Consider the following 20926-nt stretch of genomic DNA (forward strand, 5'->3'; position numbering starts at 1 on the left):
TCGTAATCATTCCTGTCACTACAGTGCACAAACACAAAATCCATCCTCCGCCCCGCCACTGACCCAATCCCTCAACCCCCAGATCACTCAATGTCACAGCACATCAACCCCTGATCACGGAACCCCTCGACCCTGAAGCCTGAACCACCAACCCTTCAACCGCCATTTCCCGACTCCTCAGTAGCCTTACCATAAGTCTAACACTGACATATTCGCTAGCGTGTGCGTAACTTACTTTCTATGCGTCTCGCTCGTACTGGCATCCTATTAGTGCGAGCAAGATGTATAGAAAGTAAGTTACAAAGACGATAGCGAAGATGTAGTGTCAAACTCGTGGTAAGGCTACAGTTGTACTTCATCAAATGGGTTATTAACGGGAGGAAATGTTTGAGTTACTATAAAAAACAACGATGTCGCCATAGTCGTACCTTTAAAAATTGAGGAGTTCCCTCATTTCCTTATGAATTCCGTCACCAGATTATAACCAACAATATTATGGGAACACCTTGGAGGTAACTTCGTTCAAACAAAAAAATAATTACTCAAATCGGACCACGGGTTCCGGAGTAATCTACACTTATAAAATCATCATGATTTATCATCAACAATCATCATCATCAGGTCCACTCCATCAAATTAGTGGTTTTTAAGAGGAAATGCTTGATTTGCTTAAGACAATACCCAAATCACCATACATGTGCCTTTAAAAATTGAGGAGTTCCCTCAATTCTTCACGGATCCCATCATCAGAACAGCACCAGATTAATGTGGGACGCTCTTGAAGGCAGTTCCCTTCAAACAAAAAAAGAATTGCTCAAATCGGACCACGGGTCTCGGAATAATCGCTGAACGTCGTACATTTTAAGAAATCGTCATGATTATCATCAAAACAATCATCATCATCAGGTCCACTTCATCAAATTGGTGGTTTTCGAGAGAAAATGCTCGAGTTGCTTAAGAAAACGCCCAAATCACCCTACATGTGCATTTAAAAATTGAGGAGTTCCCTCAATTCCTCATGGATCCCATCATCAGAACAGCACCAGATTAATGTGGGACTACCTTGGAAGTACCTCCTTTCGAACAAAAAAAGAATTACTCAAATCGGCCCACGGGTCTCGGAGTAATCGATGAACATACATAAAAAAAAAAAACGTCTGTATGACTCTATATAATATTGTATACGGAGTATACGAACACACATGTATATATAGGACATGAATCAACCTTGCGGTCATGCCGCGGTTGTCTCCAATAACTGACGTCATAAACTGACAGTAACTGCGACCACACTCGATTGTTTCTGCGATAGGTTTATTTTGGTTTTTTTTGTCACTATCTTTGATTATTTCAACGACTGTCTGAAGCGGAAACTCACTTTGTTAATAGGTCCTCGTAAAACTTGTGTTCTTTTATAGTAATAGTTATTTGTTTTACAAAATTGCCCCCGACTGAAACACAATTTTTTTCCAAATCCAATCCAAATGAATGTTATTAAATAATTATCATTCAAAATCATCATTTAAAAGTCAATTTTAGCAGCAAAGATAAGAAAACAACTCAAAATTTGCATTTGATTACTTTGCCTCACATGTGAATAAAACGCAACTTTGCTATCAGTTTTTGAACAATCAAGAGAGCTTTTACCAGTTGGTGTGGTGAAAAATATTTTCCACCTGTAAATTGGACATAAGCCCTTCGACTCTTTGGAATCTACTAACGGTACGCTTCGTAAAAGTAGCCACGGTATACAATTTAAAGATAAAACCAAAAGAAAAAAATACATAGGTATACCATTTCAACGTGACCGGTAGAACTGCTGCTGTGCTAATTGCAAATGCTTCATTCCATGTCATATATAGCAGAATTAGAACGTTCGTTGTTGATGATTTCACGAAATGCCATATATTATGGTTTGGGTGCCCTGAAAACCAGCGCCGTGTCTTACAGACACTGCTTATGCTGAGCGGCATCCTATTTGGTCTATGTTTCTTTATTTAACTTGATGTTGTAACTTATGTATGTTTTATACGCCAAATAAATATTTTCTATTCTATTCTATTCTAAAACCACTCTAAAACTGTGATTAAAACAAACTATTTAAAACACTTGACTTGTACCTACGCGAAAACCAGTCAGTGGGAAGAGTTTTATCTATTAGCAATAAGTACCTATATAATGAATACTTATGAGTGACCTTCGATATAAAAATACATTTAGTGACTTCACATTAAGTACTTGATTAATTAGGTAGCCAATTAAATTGGAATACCATGACAAGTAAAAAGTCATCTAAAACTAAAATACGATTGCAATAAGCCTCGTTAACGAATGTTCTGCTAAATGGTTTTATTAGAAACTAATCGCCTGGGAAAAGCAAATGACATTACCGTGGTTATGAAACAACTTGTAGAGATCAGATCAGATACATTTTCAAGAATTGCTTTTAAAAAAAGTTCTGCAATACCTCACGTTCAAGGAGCTATTAATACCAAATAGCTACTCAGCCTTAGCTTCTCAATAACTTCTGTGCAGAATTGATATTTTATACAAAATATTATACGTGATACTAGTATATGTAATATGCTGCACAAAGGTTGTCAAGCAAGACGCTGTTAATATCGATCGTTAGCAAAACGTGCGTTAAGAATTTCATACTTAGGCCAATAAAATTAAAAAAAAATGATTGTCTACTGTTTAAACCATAAATCATTAGCTGAGAGCGTATTCTAAGCAGCCGTGATAAATTGATTCACGGAAAAGACACTAAAGACTACCGCCGTTATATAAACGCACTCACAATAAGACGTAATCGCGGCGCGCACGCGATGTAGCGCATAAAATATACATTCTTATTGTCACCTGTCTATGGATTATTTAATACATAGACAACACACCATCTTCTATTATTTTATGCAATGCCAAAGCCCATTTGACCGTGACCACAAAAGTTGTGCTAAATCTGACCACAGTAAATGTAATGTTCACTTTCGTTTTTATCTATTTTACGGCATTGGGTAACAACTGCGGCGTGATAACAGTGAAATTGTGATAGATATTTTAAGCTCTAGTAGCCTATTACCACAGAATAGATTGTAGTAATAACGCCTATTACCAAGTTATTGATCGCGCTAATCGGATTGGTGCCTATTAAAAGCAATTCCGTGTTCATTGTGTTTATTATACCTGCACGAGCCGCAGGGCACACTTAGGATAATCCTTATAATTACTTACTTATACTTTTCCCACCTGTAAGTAAGTAATTATAAGGATTATCCTTACTTAAGTAAGTAATTATAAGGGTTATCCTAAGTGTGCCCTGCGGCTCGTGCAGATATAATAAACACAATGATCCTTATTTATATAATTTCTTACTTACAGGTGGGAAAAGTATAATTATATACAGACAGAAGTACATGTAGCTAGCCGGATGAATGTTCTAAATTATCTGAATAAGTACAACTTTATTGTTAAGTTAAGAGATTAACAGCATGTGCAAATCACTTTGAACATCGATCCCACTTAGTTACTTCTGCTTCTGACTGTACAGCGTGAGTGGGGGGCTAAAAACGATGACGTGTTTCGTGAGCCATTTTTTTTATACTACCTACATATAATATTAACATCAGTCTACTGTCACAAGAGTGAGGAATAAGCAAATGTATTAGGCATAGCCTCAAGGCGAACGTCACAGTCGCGAACACAGCCAAAACCCAAGGTAGACGATTTTTAAAAGCAGGGTGTTTAAACAATGTCAAATACCTTAAATAATGTCAAATACATGTTATGGCAAATACCAAATTCTAAGATATCAGTCGGGAAAATATACTGCCTGAAAACCGGAAAAACATAAAAGCAAGCATATCGGATAGAGTACTAATCATGCGTAGATTGCGTAGAGTTAATACAATAATTTAAAGTGAAAAAAATGATACACAAATCTCTCTATAGAGGCATTGCTGCCGCAGATACGTTGCGCACGAGTGACTCTAATGCGAACTACAAGATATTATAAATAAAAAATAACTATTTGAATGGAACCCATTCATCGAGGCTTAGGCCTCGACACGTGACAAGCACGTTTGCTGGCGATTTAGAAAAGTAAATATTCACTGTATTCCCTTGTAAATAGGCCAGCATTCATTAATTACGATTAGGGATTCTATACGATTAGTTTCTAAACTAAAAGCGTTATACAGCAAAAATTAGACGTAGTGGACTCTGGACTATCGTGGATGATAATAATGATAAAGATAAGCACTGTGCAGAAGTACCTGCATCTATGCCAATTATTCAAACACGTACATAAGTGTATTCTTATAATACATAGAAGTATTTATCAATGAGATTCCTTCCAACCTTGGTTTACCTACTTAAAATTTTATTCATGGTACTATAAAGATATTTAAAGAAGTATGACTTCAAATCTGCAGTTTTATAAACCGACTAGATCTTAATCTCAACACCAAACGCAACGGACGTCCTACGAAAATTACAGAGCTTCGCGGCAATCAAGAAATTTTAGATTGGCACTTACCGTGATAATCGAGAGAGCCCATTTACTTTCTACAGACAATGTTTGACGTACTATTATATTAGACAAACATTCTGCCTTATGATAGACCGCTTCATAAAATATTAAAGTAATCCTTGAGTTCAATTCACAGCAGCAATTACTCTTTACCGGGCGACATTGTGGCAAGTGAACGTGAATATAAAAGTGGTTAATTTATAGTTAATTATTAATAGAGGTCGCTATGACACAAAAATAAACATTGAACACTTTAGTTCAGTGTCTCGGTAGTTACCTAGACATCAATATTAAATAAGTTGATTAGACTTCTTTCTTAGCCACAAAAAGCCGACTCACTGGGTTTAGATAGCTATACAAATACGTAGGGCTCTACTCTTTGACGCGAATGCTTTGGAATTAAGATTAGATTGTAATCGTACCTAAATATTGTTGGATGCGACTCGCAAAAACTTTTCCAGAAAGTGATGAATGAATACCCCATGTCCATAATGCCCCATTAGGTTATCCCCAGTATACTCAAGGCATTTTCTAAAAGTTGAAATAAATGCCACAAAAACACGACAATGCGTCTGCACTATAACAACCTTTAAATAGCATTCAAAGTAAAAGTGAACGCGTGCTCTGCTGGTATGCCTGGTAAGTATTCTACTGAGCTAGGCAATTGTTTTGTACTTTAACCCTGACCCCTCTAAAACATGTAAAAGCTGTTTAATTTCTCCAATTTTGCCTTAGCACTTCATTTAAATGGGTTGGCGTCAATGAATCCATCACTTTCTCTAGATGTCTAAATTTTGCATCGCACGATATCGTATGCATGACTTGTCTGGCGGTACAGTGGTGCCGCATCGCGAATTAAATATATGGACTTTGTTTCATTTGAATGCATTGCCTCATCTTATTCTTAATTAATTCGTGAAATACAATTGCACAACTTGGATTCAAGGTTATAATGCACCTATTAAAAAGATATTTATATTCAATGTCAATACCATACGAGTATACATACTCGTACATACATTAATATTTAAAATTGGCTAAATATCGTCATCGCGTCAAATTACTAAAACAAATACCTTGTTCAAAGTCTTATTCGAACTAAATAATTTATCTTAGTATAACAGTTTTAGTAGTATCTGTAGTTAGTCTGTATATTAGAAAAACTGTGTAATAAGTTTCACAATATCGATGAAAATCGGGCTATCAGAACGATTATAAACAGAAAAATATGATCCCTTATAGGTGTGCGATGTTAGAAGACTAATAAAAATAATCGGACCGGGAAACGAAGATATTTACAAAGATGGCAAAAAACAAACAAAGAATATACCTGTAACAATAAACTGATAATTAAGTTTTGATAGGTTCATAGGTCAAGATAATTTTTAAGCACCTGTTGGTTAAACAGAAGGAATTTGTTTCGTGATTCTAAAGCCCGGCACGGAAGTAAAGCTAACCGGACCAGTCTGAAGGTTGAGTGACTAAGTTACTTACTGATGTTTCACGTTTATACGCCCATTTTTTACCAGATATTATTTTACTGCAATGTTTTGGTATTAAATAACTATATTTTTAATCATAATCGATTTAATTTGGATTTAAAAAATATTTACTAAGTACAAATTAGGTATTCCGAAATAAACATGGAAAAAGCTGAAATAACTTATTAATAATTTTTGTTTTAAATACAACTTTTTTCTGAATTATTCTAAGGAATCAAAGTTAATAAATAGATACCAAACTAGATAATCACAATATGGCCACGATTAATAAGTTTCCATCGATATGCTCGTGTCCGTATTTTGCCGTGAGAATGTGGTCACATCAGCTCACCAAGGCAGAAGTGTCACTTACTTCCGCGTTCAAACCTACTACTGTAATGGTATGAGCGTCTCCGAGAAAGCGACGATGCCTGACAAATACGACAACCACATCGTCTGACCACAGCAACCGCAATATAATATAGGTACCCAAAGGTACTTTTTTTTTTAATTCCTACTTGTGAGTCAGGGACACACTAACAGATTGTTTTTGACAGCTCATGAGTCATAAGATGAGGATGACATCGAAAACGTTATGACAAACTCATCACAGTTTAAGAACTACCTACTAGTCTACTCAAAGCGACATTATAAAGGCAACTCGGACTACCAATGTGACATCTGAGGCGATCTGCTGGTTGCGTGGTTTAGAGATATTAACAATTTTCAAAATTATCCCGCTTTCGAAGTTACCCGTTACAAGCTACTATTAGGGACGTCTTACATGACATTGCAACTACCCTTGAATTATCTGACATCACTAAACGTAAGTTTTTTAAACGAAAACAAGTCCCATTTGCTACTTTATCTCGTTTATATTAAACATACTAAAATTACAGATCAACTGCCCAATATATCTGGTTTTGTATTAATATGACAATCAAATTGGACAGGTGTTGGTTAGTAAGTATGTAAATTGGGTACTACCTAATCAAATTGTCATTTTACCTGTGATACCTAGATATGTGATATACAAAAAAGCTAAGAACTTTGTTACTACGATGTTTTTCAAATGATTAACAACCGCCATATCACTGTCATTTAAACAAATATTTTTGCACAATTACACTGCGGAAGTTATAATTACGAGCGCAGCGCCCCGAAATATACTAGACCTGCAAATTGAGGATAGCGGGTACATCAATTTCCTACTCTACAGTAGGTATAATGTCGGTTGACATGACATCAATATTAAAAGCCGCTTAATATTTGTAGCGTGCTCTGAACATTTTATGTGTAAGTTGAAGTGAACATAATATATGGTCCAAGTCATATGACTCTTAATTGGTGATTTCGGTACATAAATTCAAACTCAGATACTAAACAAAGATAACTACGAGTAATTAAATTAATATCCTACTTTATTTTCTCAGACCGTACATTTTCTAGAGCAAATAAGGCATGATGACGTTGACGAGAATTTAGTAGTCCAAAGCCTCATGCCTATCTGACTACAATCGATTTTAAATTTAGAGTTATTAATGTTATTATGAACATGCCTACATCATCATCATCATACATCATGTCTGTACATACCTACTCGTAGTGATCCATTATATTTAATTTACTTTTGAGTGTAACGTTATTCAGTGATTGATTATGTGCATTATGAAAATCATACATTAGGTAGGTAACATGTAAATACAATACATAGGTTCTATTTCCTTTATTATATGGACACAATGATTATGTGTCCATACAATAAATTATGGTATGGTTATTTAATTTATTGAATAGTTCAAACTACATACAATGGTATTAATTGCTAAATCCATATGTATTAACTTGAGTGGTAACAGGAAGTTAATATATTGGTTATTATACTTATTATTATATGTATTGAGTTCCATTTCTGAGTGTGATACGTTTTTAATCGTTACTTTACATAAGCTTACACTGTGTAATGGACTAAAATAATAATAGATCATCCATACTATAATTACCTTGACACACTTTACACTAATTACAGTTTAGAAAATGGAATAAATGTGTAAGTAACTTGTTGAAATACGATACGTATAATGCCACGTAGTGCGGACATAAAAATTAGGGCGCAAGCAGTAAAATAATTAAGTTTGGATTAATTAGACTTTGCTTTTAGGGTCCCATAACCGAAAAGTATTCTCACTTTCTTTGGACATATTACATGTCGAGATGATACATCTGTCGAACGACAGGGAAAAGTCGAAGGCACAAGGCGCGGTAGGTCACCAATGCGTTGGTCAGACCTAGTCAAAAGTGCATTCAATGAACCTCTCCATGAATGTACAAGAAGGGCTACAGTTGGCCTGGATTGTGAAGCTTGCCACCGGCCCTGATATGACGACCACGACCACTGACAAGAGTGTGACGACAAAGAAGAAGAAAGAACCGAAAAGTAACGGAAACCTACTATGCATTCGCTGTCCGACAGTCTAACAGCGAGACAGTTAATATTTTCACAGAGTGTATGTATGTATATTTATATTGCCGACCCAAATATAATTAAATTCTAAATAAGAAGGCAAAATACCCGAAAAGTTTTTTACTTGTTATTTGTTATACTCGTATCTCTTTATCGCAAAAACCTGTACTCGTAAACCTCGAACTTGGTGTGTTTTTAAAGAATTAAAAAAAGCGGTTAATAAAACAGTAGGTATAAAAAATTCGGCGTTAATACACCGTCACTCCCGGAGAATCAATCAGCTTCGAACTTGACTGTTTTATAATAATAATACATTAGAATAAGAATATCACATTAGAATAAGGTTCCGTGTATAATTATTATTGGGTAGAGCTGTATTATAATAGAGTCGCGTCAATATGTTACATGGTTTTAAATAAATAAATACTAAACAAACTGTTTTGTAAATGTATGTTTTTACACACTAAAAATTCGGACTAAAAAGTTCATGCAAAGAAATGCGATAACAGCCCAAGAAACAAAGGAAAAATCCGAATAATTAGAACAAACAAATCGGTGCGAACAATTGTGAAATTGCTTGTAATGTAACAATTTGTAAACACCGCCGTGTTTAAAGTATGGTCGAGGAGCCATTGTAAGCAGCTTGCATTAATGTGCCGACGGAAGATGTGAGATGAAGCGGCAACTGAGAGGTTTTAGCCAAGCATAGTCTAAGTTACAATAAACTCTTAAATTTGGTCTTGGTTTATTATGGCAAGATCCTATCCTGTAGGCTAGAGAAACCAGTAGCGATATGGCAAAAGGGCCGTGGAAAATTCCTTGCTGATAAAGAGGGGCATACATATTTATTCGCACCAAGGGGGGCCTGACGCAAGGTTGGTACCTAACCTCTGGTAGACAAAGCTATGTGTAGTTACGAAGCAAACTGATACATATTTGGTAATGTTTAACATGCCAACATAAAAAAAATCTTTTTTAAGCAATTCAGGCATTGTACCCACTTTGCCTTGCCCACATGGACACCTACTCAAAGATATGACGAAACTTCTAGTTGCCAATTAAATTTTGTCTCCAGGATGTTATAAGTAGGTAGGTAGGTTACCTAGTAATTAGTTATTATGAACATATTGTACCTACAAATTATGATGAGTCACCCTTTAGAAACACATACTTGTTTTCTTACTTGTACAATTGTTAATATTTAATTTCAAGATAATTTTAAATGATGCGGCTACTTTTTCATAGTTTTAAACACGGACTCTAGGAACAAACCACTGCACGTTTTGAAATGTCCGAAAACTCTTGTACTTTGAACCGCGCATTGATTATATAACAGCGTGTGCTGCCCAGTTCGTTTTAATTCAATCACAACGGAGAAATAATGAATCATTGAAGCACGATCACAAACGGCGATAGCAACAACATTTCTTATTAAAAAAAACGCGTATGCGGTGCGCGCGTTAAAATCAATTTACGGTAAGCGTATGGCATGGCACCGGTTCTACTCTAAAGCCGCTTATCCACAGTATTCTGCTGCCTAGTTAAAGATGACTTAGAATAGGCCAAAATTGGATATATAAAGTAGCTTAAAGCCCTAAAGAAAATAGATTTAAAATAATAAAAAGAACAGCTTACCCCTCTCAACCCCCTAAATTTCCCCCTAAAATAAGAAATAAGCATTTTTGACTTATTTAGTGGTGGTAATTTCTATAACTACTCCAAATTTTAGGTATCTACGTCAAACGGTCTCTGAGAAAAAAAGCATTTAACTGATTTGCAAGACCGAAGTGACCCCATAAGTGTTCCGTGAACAAAGTTTTGCACGGAACACTAAAAAGAGCTAACTCAAAAAAAACCGACTTCACAGGTGGCTTCAAGATAATGGGATGTTTTTCATATTGGCTTAACAGGGACTTTCAGACTACTCCTTTTCAGAGTACTCCTTGTAGAATGCGTTTATAAGAACTCAGTTAAATGAATCTAACGCCCTCTCCAGGCTTATAGCACCTAATGTAGACTTGTCGGGGTCAGATCCCTGTCGCTTTGTTAACAGGATCGGCTTATATCTCCTTGCATTTCATTTTCACCAAAATAGGCAGTGTAGGCACATTGTTACACACATAGTTGAAAGTGGCGATATTAGGCTCATGTAAGCCCAACATTAGCGTAAACGCCGTAAACGGTCACCCAGTTAGCTTAGGTTTGACCTTGCTCTCTACTAAGCACCTCGACGCCTTTGCGTGAATATTTCTCACACGTTACAGAGAATAACTCACAGAAGACGTTTGACAGGACATTATGCACCAATCACCTTTGACGGTAGACTAATTAATTACTGATTACAATGCGGTTGGAACGCATCCGACTGTGAAGCAAAAAGTAGCAGTCAAGTTTTTCTCGCGGATACCATATACCATGTATAAATCTAGTTTGTAGGTAACAACTAACGAATGTAGCATAATAATGCCATATATGAAAGGTTTGGCTCATATTAGCACCACCTTAACTTGTTTGCCGCGTCACTGTCATACATGTAATAGTTACCAACTAAATATTAGCTGAATTATGTCATAAAACTCGGTGTATGTTTATTATAATTTACACTTCAAATATGTAAGCAGTGAGAAAATTTTAGAAACATCGAATGCACACTAAAATCTCACAATTATTACTAAAGTAGAACAATGTTTGAATAATGTTAAATTATTTTGTATAAACTTACAACATTACTTACATTATAAGTAAAATAGTGTGAAAGATCTTAACTGATCAAATTTGTAACGAATTGGACAAAGGGTCACATAGTGGGAATAAGTAGACCTCCGCGTCGTGGGAAGCACTGCCGTCAAATGATAGAACGCTGCAAGTCAAAAAACGCAGTTTTGAGAAAAACACATTTAAAGGTTTAAACATTCCGGCCGTTGAAACACCTATTTTTTATAAACTTATAAGGTGGAAATTTTGACAATATATACCTAAGAGTGCATTTTATATAGCCGACTAATGAAAATTTTATAAATTAGTGTATTTATTTAAATATTAGCCATAAAGTGTTTTGCCAATAAGATCCAATAAAAAATAACTAAGAGAATTTCTTAGCAAAACGCTGTAACTCCATAGTTACATCATTTTGCCACAATTATTTCCTAGTTGCAGCGTTTTGGCCTTTAGATTATAACTCATAAAGTGATTCATTGAAAAAAGAAAACATTGTAAGTGTAATTCTTAAAATGGATTTGTAATTTAAAGAAATTAAATTAATTAGGTAATTGGATTTTTTTACTTTCAATTTAGATAAACGGTATTACTATCATTTTTTTCAGTCTCTTGCCGCGTTTTGGCGTATTCTATGCTCTTAATTTAACAATATTATAATGCAAGCAGAACGCTGCAGGTAACACTTACAGCGTTCTGCTTTACTCTATGTTATGATGTATTAACACGACACCGAAATAAACACGCGTTAACTCTTGTTACAATGTTTTGGTATGCTTAGACTATAGTTGCCGCGTTTTGACAGTTTTCTACAGACTTAATTAAAAGAGATATCAAAAATCTGAAAAAAGGGGATGATAGAAGAACATAAAAGGAATCATTTGATCCAAGGCAACTTAAAACGCTGTAACTTGAGTTGCAGCGTTTTACCATTTAACGGCAGTGCAGCAGAAAGTGACTCCGATGCGTTTCACTTCTTCGGACATCCGAACTCATTTCAAGGCCTTTAAGAGTTTATGCAGTCAATAGTCTTGGTACCACTTTCATTTAACGATTAACTGACGTATGGTCAGCGGAAACACATATTGTCTTAAAACTGAAAAGGCATGAATTTAATATTGTTTTCTTCTATAAATTAGTCTTAATAGCTCAACTTAAATCGATAAACTACATACACGTGGAGATTAAAAAATAGTTTCGAAAGTTATTGATCTTCCTAATAGAAGCCTTAGAAAGTATTAGAAAAAAAATACGCATTTTCTGTAGTCCACTGCATTGCTGTCGCGAGTGGAAATACTTACTCAAAACGACTTTACGACAATATTAATAAAATATATTTTTGGATCTTATCCTCTTATAGAGGTAAAAGGTGAATGTGCTGGTTTAAAAAAATAATAGGTCAGGGATAAAGTTTTTGTTGACCGACTAAAAGACTGATATAAATATTTAACATCAGACTTTTAATAACAGGACGTGGATAGCAGAAAACTTAAATTAAAGGTTGGCTGTTTTTTAGTGGCCTTCATAGGCTCAATGTAGAGATGTCGATATTTTTATAATTGCCTAACATGACAGTAATATAAAATAATTGGTGTAATTAAAAATTTATAAAAGTTATATGAAAAAAACATTTACAAGTCCATCAGTAATTACAAACTTATTTAAGTACCTTATAAATAAAATATAATAACTAAAACTAAACCTAACTAAACAATTTCAATAGTAATTGTTCATATTTTAACTAACCTAACTTTGTCATTAGTGAGATTCATGCATTATATCCTGTGACCTCTCTGGTAATGGTCATTTAAATTAAATACGAATAATATTTTAAATTTCGTCATGCATGACCATTGTACAGTTGTATTGGCACACGGAACAACTTTTCCGCTAGTCTCTCTCTGCTATACCTAAATATATGAAATATTCAAACAAATATAGGTCTGCAGATGTATATAAAGATCTATCTAATATATTTTAAACAATATTACCTATTTCATATTAAAATGTAAGGTGTACTTATTACATTTCTAATATGTACCTACTTAAATCAGAACACAAAGTAGGTTAAGACGAAACAGGAGCTGAGTTTTAAATATTTTAGGTAAATACGGGTAAATATACCCGTCTCGCTAACGGAAGCGGCACCTAAAAGTAGTGCGATAAGGACAAGGCGAAAAATCATGCGTAAAAATCTCAAAAATAGAGGTTTCGTACTCCTCTGTTTCCTCCTCCAAAACTTAACCAATCCTAACCAAATTTGGAAATCTAAATGATTATGAAATTATCTGTATCGGACCGTTTTGCTTTTTTGGCTAATTGATATCAGTTTTGAATGCCACGCCTCTCATTGCGGCATAGTCAATTAGGCCATTTTGGCCATTTTTGAAGGGCTCTAGCGCCTTAAAAAACAAAAATATCAAAAAAAGCAAAACGGTCCGACACAGATATTGACAATATTAATCTGTGTTGAAAAAATCATTGCTCTAGCTTCAAAAACCACGGAGGAAAACGAGGAGTACGTTTGTATGGAGAAATGACCACTCCCGTTGGCTCTTAACACAAGTCAAGGAAATATATTTAAATTATATATAATTAATTTGCTGTGACTTCAGTTAGCCGCGACCACGACCATTGAAACCTGTGTCGAAACGTCGGTAAATAAAGGTAACAAAATAAATTCGCTCGCGATAGACCCGGTTACAAACATGATTTAATATTTTGAAAGTTATTGACTGATTGATGTAAGTATAAGTTCTGAAAATTAAATGAATAAACTTATTTTCAGGCAAGTATTACTTATTTTCCCATAGATAAAAACCTTAACATATTCAGTGCCAGCGGGAGCTACGCGTTACGAGTGTAGCGGATAACACGGAAAAACCGTATGTAGCGAAAAGCGCCTTCGAACAGAGAACCCGCCTAACGGGTAGCTGGGATATAAATAAGTAGGTACAGCATTTAGGTAAACTAATTATAATTCACGTACAGTTTAATTAAACGATCTATTTTGACTCCATATTCTTTTATCCTTAACACTGACAGCTAAAGGATTAGGATTATGACATTTGTTGTTTTTTTTTAGATAGAAGTTCTTATTTATACATTTAATGAAAACTTGAGGACGTGACTAACGGAATTTTAAATTAGGCATTTTAAATTTATCAGAAGCAAAAAAATACTTTCAATGAATCTGGGTTGACTTTGTTCATATGTATTCCAAATATCAAATCGTTAGCGTAGGTTAATACATATAAGTAGTTCTCGAGATATTTAGCAATGTGACAGATTGTTACAGACTGACGGACGGACATTGTAGCACCATAAAGGGTTCTTATTTACCTTTTTTGGTACGGAACCCTAACAACATCACTATAGAGTCTGTGCGGAAAGAGAAGAGTCGTGGAATGTATGGGGCCCAATACATTCTCTCTCCGAACTCCGACTCTTCTCTTTCAGAACAGACTCTAGATAGGTACCTAGTACCTACATTATTCGAATAACAACGTTTGTAGCAAGCAACAAGCAATTACCTATTGTCAGAACATACCTAATTATTAACTAATCAAAAGATTAATTTTATATTTTATACTTTAATTGACAGAGTGGCCTTAACAATTAATTATGACTTAAATAATTATTAATTGCTTTGTATGATAACCACAAATTGCTAAACAAGGAATTTGGAAAAAAGGTAATTTGGCTCGCAGCGCAGTTTATATAGCGTGCAAGCCTTTATCTAATCGGACATCCAACGTTTGATTATGATGTGACGTATATTATAAAAAAAAAAGTAAATTACGAGAAATTATTTGAAGTAAATTACGAGTAGGTAACCAACCCAAAGTCACGGTATACAGAAAACAAAATAAAACCGACCAAATGCGAGTCGAACTCACGGCCCGAGGGTTGCGTAGCATTACTCGATGTTTTTAAGTCCGAGGCAGTATATGTATCACATCGGCTGGCGGCTTGATTATCATATCGAGTTTGAGGTGTATCTTTAACTATTATATTTAGGTACAGATGGCCGGACGAGCTTGACGCCTTTTACAGGGACTAGTGGGAGACTTCAGGGGATAGGGATACGTGGCGGAATACCTAGGAGTGAATCCGTTGCCCAGCAGTGGGACAATGTGGGCTCATAATAATAATAACAATTTACAGATAACACAAAAACAATGAAATTTCCTGGCATTATTATTAAGTGTGTATAAATTTCAGCTGTTTATTTATTACGACGAGCTTTGATATACAGCCCTGTGACAGACTAACTGACAGACAGACAAACGGACAGTGGAGGCTTAGTAATAAAGTTACGTTTGTGTACTGGACCCTAAAAGACACTAACAAAAATGTGTCATCTTTAATATATTCAATAAGAATAATGTCATCTTTTTTAGTGTACTTATGTACATAGTAAATTTTATAAAGCAGGTAGTCTGTGCGGAAAGAGAACAGTATTGGGCCCCATACATTCCACGACTCTCTCTTTCCGCACTGACTCTATCATGTACCGCCAATAAAAATCAAGGATTAAACAAGCAATTTAAAGTTTAATACCGGCTTTTTTTTTTCACGAAAACGTTCATATAATAAGTAGGTACGCACTGTTGCATAATGTAACACAACTGTTACTAACTTCGATTCAAGTGCAAAAATTAGATTAGTGGCCCATCAACCAGTTGGAGCTGATTGTGACATAAAACAACACAGTTTAAAGACTTTAAAGGTTTCATAACATCGCCTGCCGGTGCCGACCTTAGCTTGGTATCATTGAAACCTTAATGCTACAAGGAAAATATATTTATTACTAAAACTATTCTCGCTAGCTGAGGGATTATTTCACAATCTTAATTAAATTTCTTTTACAATCCCCGCAAACTTTATGTGAAAACCGCGGTGACAAACCGCAATAATTTCCTTCTCGTCTTGCCACTTCAAAGCGCAATATTTAAAGCCTATTAGAGAACAAAAGCAGCACCCTGTAATGATGTAACTTAACAGGTAATTTGAAAGAGCATACCTGTGATAGATGACCGGCGAAACGCGATGTTTCCTAATCAAAACAAATGACGGCGCGAACTGTAATGTCCAATTTTTCAATTATTAATCAAACTTCTTTTTGCGGTTAACTCGCGATAACGCGCGATGAAAAACGTGTGTAGTCTAACTGAAATATTGTTGAAATGTTTCCCTAAAAGTTATTGTTATGTTCGTAAATGTTTACGCGAATGCGGAGCCGGCGCGCGTGCGGTACAACCGGCCTCAGAGTGGGTACTGACTGTCGATCGTAGTTACGTTACCGTAGTTTGACGTTTGTATTTAGGAGTTCCGCCCATAAGCAGTACCGTCTTTACCATAAGGGCACACGGGGCCCGTGCCCAGGGCCCCCATCCTCAGGGGGCCCCGAAGGACAGACAGTAACGTTATATTTGATTACCTATAAAAAAAACTGGTCAAGTGCGAGTCGGACTCGCGTTTCTAGGGTTCCGTACATAAGTCCGACTCACGCTTGACTACACATTTCTAATAGGTTTTCCTGTCTTCTATAGGTGAAGAACTATTTTGTGTATTTTTTTCAAAATTTTAGTCCCAGTAGTTTTGGAGATAAAGGGGGGAAAGGTCATTTTATGGCTATTTTCTTAAATAACTTCGAACCTATGTATTTAAAAATTGAAAAAAACATGTCCATCTTTGGGTCACTAATTTACATATGTGTACCAAATTTCAACCTAATTGGTCCAGTAGTTTCCGAGAAAAAGCCTGTGACAGACGGACAGACAGACAGACGCACGAGTGATCCTATAAAGGTTCCGTTTTTTCCTTTTGAGGTACTGAACCCTAAAAATAGAAGATCATAGTAAATGTTAGTTTAATTCGCTTTCTTTACTTTCCAAAAGGGCCCCAAATTCTTATGTGCCCTAGGGCCCCAGCATAGTTAAAGACGGCACTGCCCATAAGGTTAACTAACGTAAACGTAGACGTATATTTACTCGTAATATTTACTTATCTGATAAATTTTGCACGCGATAGAATCAATCGAAATGGAAAATTGCCATGAAACATTGCGCCTAGTTCTTACAGGAAAAATGTAATTGATGGAAACTTTAATGATTTTGATAAAGAATTATAGACAACTTACCTTCTCGGTTTTCCCAAAAAAATAGGTAAGTACGAAGGTATTGCAAGTTAATTGTTAGGTATTTCACTTCCCAGCTTAATACATACTTACTTACTTCACTGACTGGTCAATCTGTGTAAGAATGTCCTATAATATTTATTTATTTATTTTACTGACTCAGTGACCCGAAGTGGATCTTGGCCTCCGACGCTAGAGTTCGCCATTCGTTCCTATCCTGTGCGATCCGACGCCATTCAGCCGCTTGAATGTCGCACAGGTCTTTCTATACCTCGTCGATCCATCGCATCGGTACCTAGGCCTTCCGGCCGGACTCCCAGTTGGTCGCCCCAGAATCCCCAGATAATAAAGCTCACTTGGCCTCTCCCATCCTCTCCACATGGCCGAGTCAGCGAAGTCGAGCAGCCTTGCTCTCGCCGATAATGTTGGGCTCGCCGACCAGTTCTTACACATCTAATAAGTTCCTTCGCACTCTCCAAGAGCCATCTTCTCGTCTTGTAGTGCCTAAATCATATCTAAAGATCTTCCTCTCTGCCACCAAGAGCTTGTTTTCCTCCTTCAGGGTCAACGCTTCGTATCCATGTACCAAGATCGGACTCATGGTCTTGTAAACCCTAATTTTGGTTCTTCTGCTGATGAGCTTGGGTGTTAATATTTTGTGAAGGGCTGCTGAACATCTTAGGGCATTCTGGATACGGACGTCGATTTCTTCTTCTCTCTGGGTGGTGTGTGCAACCGAGATACTTGAATGTTGATACGCGCTTGTAACAGTTCCCGTTAACGGCATCTCTGCGTACCTACCCTTCTCCATCTGTACCGGCCCTTACTGTCAGCTTGATATATATGTGACAACCCTAACCACTTTTCCCTATTGGTACCTACTTGGAAATATACTATGTATTATAAATCGATTCTCAAACATATAATCAAAGTTATTGTAGCATTTGTAACAATCAGGGACATATCCCGTTAAAATCTCACTCAAAGTTCAAAATTGACCCTATCCACCCCAGTTGACGGCAGTTATTATCATTTCATCCCTTAAGGGCGTGGAAAGGGGGGTACAATTTACTAAGCTAGTATAAATTAAAACTCAGATGCCTGATAAATATGTAAACATATCAATAACTTCGAATTACTAGCACGCAGCGAGCAGCGGATCATGCTTTTATTTGTAATAAAACGTTCGATAACCCCACAGCGGCGCACGATTAAACAAATTTTATTGGTGTTAACTAAGAGTTTATTTCTAATCGGTCAAGTTCAAGTTAAATGCCTGCGGTCAAAATGTTTATTTTCTTGGTAAAAAATCTGTACCAGTATAAGTCATGCTGGGGTTATTATTCCACGAAATATCTCAAAAGCTCATTTAGTAGGAACTTACAAAATATGAGGTATAGGACATTATTCCTAGAAAAACCAATAGAAACGATATTCAGGTTAGAAAACTTTATACAAAGCCATCTAGCGTGCAATTCGTTAACTAAATAAATTTTCGAACCTTTGAAGATCATTTTAGCGCGATTCAGGACTTCCTATAAGGAACAGCGCAGCGGCATTTGAGATGGATTCGTTACTTATTGTAAAAAATCTTGATACAGATGTAGTTCATAACCTAATTATTTTCCATCGTAGGTATTTCCACAGAAACTTACGAATGTGTCTTGCTATTTCAGTCAGTCTCGGTACCTACAAAAAGTACTGACATTGACTGAACTAGCATGACAAATACGAACGTTTCCGAGAAAATACGATGGAAAACAAATTATGTATGCACTACACATCTGTAGCTAGAGATTTAGGTTTCGACACGACTGCGACTGCTCAAATAAGAGTGTACCTAATGTTTCTAACAACCTGACACCGATAGTGGCCAGTGACGTTCAATTAAATACCAAATGGTATTGTATTCGAGATATGCCAGAACTGTATCTATTATGTAGTAGATGTAGAGCGTAGGTACATTACATCTAACATTTACCAATACAATCTCAATAGAGAATAGGTATAAAGAAAAAGTACCTACAAAATTTGTATAAAACTATTTTTAATTAATATTATGAATGCGACCACCTGGCATGTTGTTGTGTAGCATTACCCTTTGAAACAAAAAGAGAATTTTCTAAATCGTTTCAGGCGTCTTCGAGTAATCGGTGAACATACAAAAAAAAGATTCCGACGAATTGAGAACCTCCTCCTTTTTGAAGTCTGTTAATATAATAAAAGTTGTGTTACTTACAGAAAATAATGACTGTGCTGCTTTTCGTTGAAATTGGGCTCCAGACATCTTCTAAAGGCTGGCGTCCACTAGACTCGCCGAGTCGAGTCGAAACGCGTAGCCGCAGAAATTCGCCTGACGAGCAATACGGGCGGAGAGTCGAATCGGCGCGCCGCGGCTATTCGTCAATGGACGCAGTTGCATAGAAAATATAGGAGGCGAATTATTACGATTCGATTCGATTCGCCTCGGCGAGTCTAGTGGACGCCAGCCTTAAAGTAACGCGCTTCATCAAGCCCCTGCTCAGATCCTCATCTTCAAGTGAAAATGGTTTAAATGGTACTGGCAGCAGGTACATTCGTCTCATCTATATATAGTAATATGCTAATATGTATAGTATTTCTTCATAGAATAGTTATTTACAATACAAGTGCGGAAAATAGGAAATTCCTATTCGCACGTGTATCGTACAACGTTTTACAGTACATATGGCTCTTTAAACTTTTGACATACGCACGAAAAGTGGTATTTTACGCACTAGTGCGGGAAAATAGGACCATATGTACTGTAAAATCTATTTTACACAACATACGACGCAATGTATCCAAAACGAAGCGAGGATCGATATAATATTAGATAATATATAGTAACTAGGATAAAGTGGTTATTTGCCTTCGCTTCGCTCGAGACTGATAATGAGAATAAAGGCCCGTCCAGACGGGATGATCAAACTGACCAGATTAATTAGAGCGCCTGCCGCGGAAAACGGAAATCGTAATTTCATTATAGCTAGTCTATTCGGAAAGAGAAGAGTCGTGGAATGTATTGGGCCCCATACATTCCACGACTCTTCTCTTTCCGCACAGACTATCAACCACTATCGCTCTTGTTTAGAGTGGTATTCCACCTGTCCAATCTGTATTTGCGTCTCACATTTCGCATAGTGAGAGAGCGAGACGCAATGCACATTGGACCAAGAAATTGGACTGGTGGAATACCAACCTTACTTATAGAAATATCGATTATCGTGGTAGGCTATCTGTTGACAACCCTAGAAGAGCAGGGAGGAAGCTATAGAAAAGAAAGTAAGTGGGAAAAAGGACTCTCTTATTTCAAACATAGATAGAGAGAATCATACTGTCTTTGTATTACGCCAGTACTTGGATCCAAAAAAAGGGAGGGGTATAATTTTCCTGATTCTTACTGACTGACAAGTTGTGTTTGCCAGACTATATTTATTATTAAAAAAAAGGAAACCAAATGAAGAACGCGTTCTTACAATTTTATTCCAGAACGCATGATTATCCTAATGTTGTCGACACTGTACATTAACGTTGATATAAGCGCCATCTATTCCATACGTATACTAACCAAC

The 20926-nt window shown here is 36.2% G+C and overlaps 1 protein-coding gene across 1 annotated transcript in view; it reads right to left on the minus strand.

Annotated features, from left to right (window-relative positions):
* The window catches only part of LOC134791677 (extracellular serine/threonine protein CG31145), a 155630-nt gene extending 139161 nt beyond the window's left edge, over nucleotides 1-16469 (minus strand). The window contains exon 1 of the mRNA XM_063762770.1: nucleotides 16218-16469. The gene's annotated coding sequence lies outside the window, so the exon portion shown is untranslated. The remainder of the gene's footprint in view (nucleotides 1-16217) is intronic.
* Nucleotides 16470-20926: the final 4457 nt, after the last annotated feature.

This window comes from Cydia splendana, chromosome 6 (assembly GCF_910591565.1).
Source record: "Cydia splendana chromosome 6, ilCydSple1.2, whole genome shotgun sequence".
In the NCBI taxonomy this organism is placed as follows: domain Eukaryota; kingdom Metazoa; phylum Arthropoda; class Insecta; order Lepidoptera; family Tortricidae; genus Cydia; species Cydia splendana.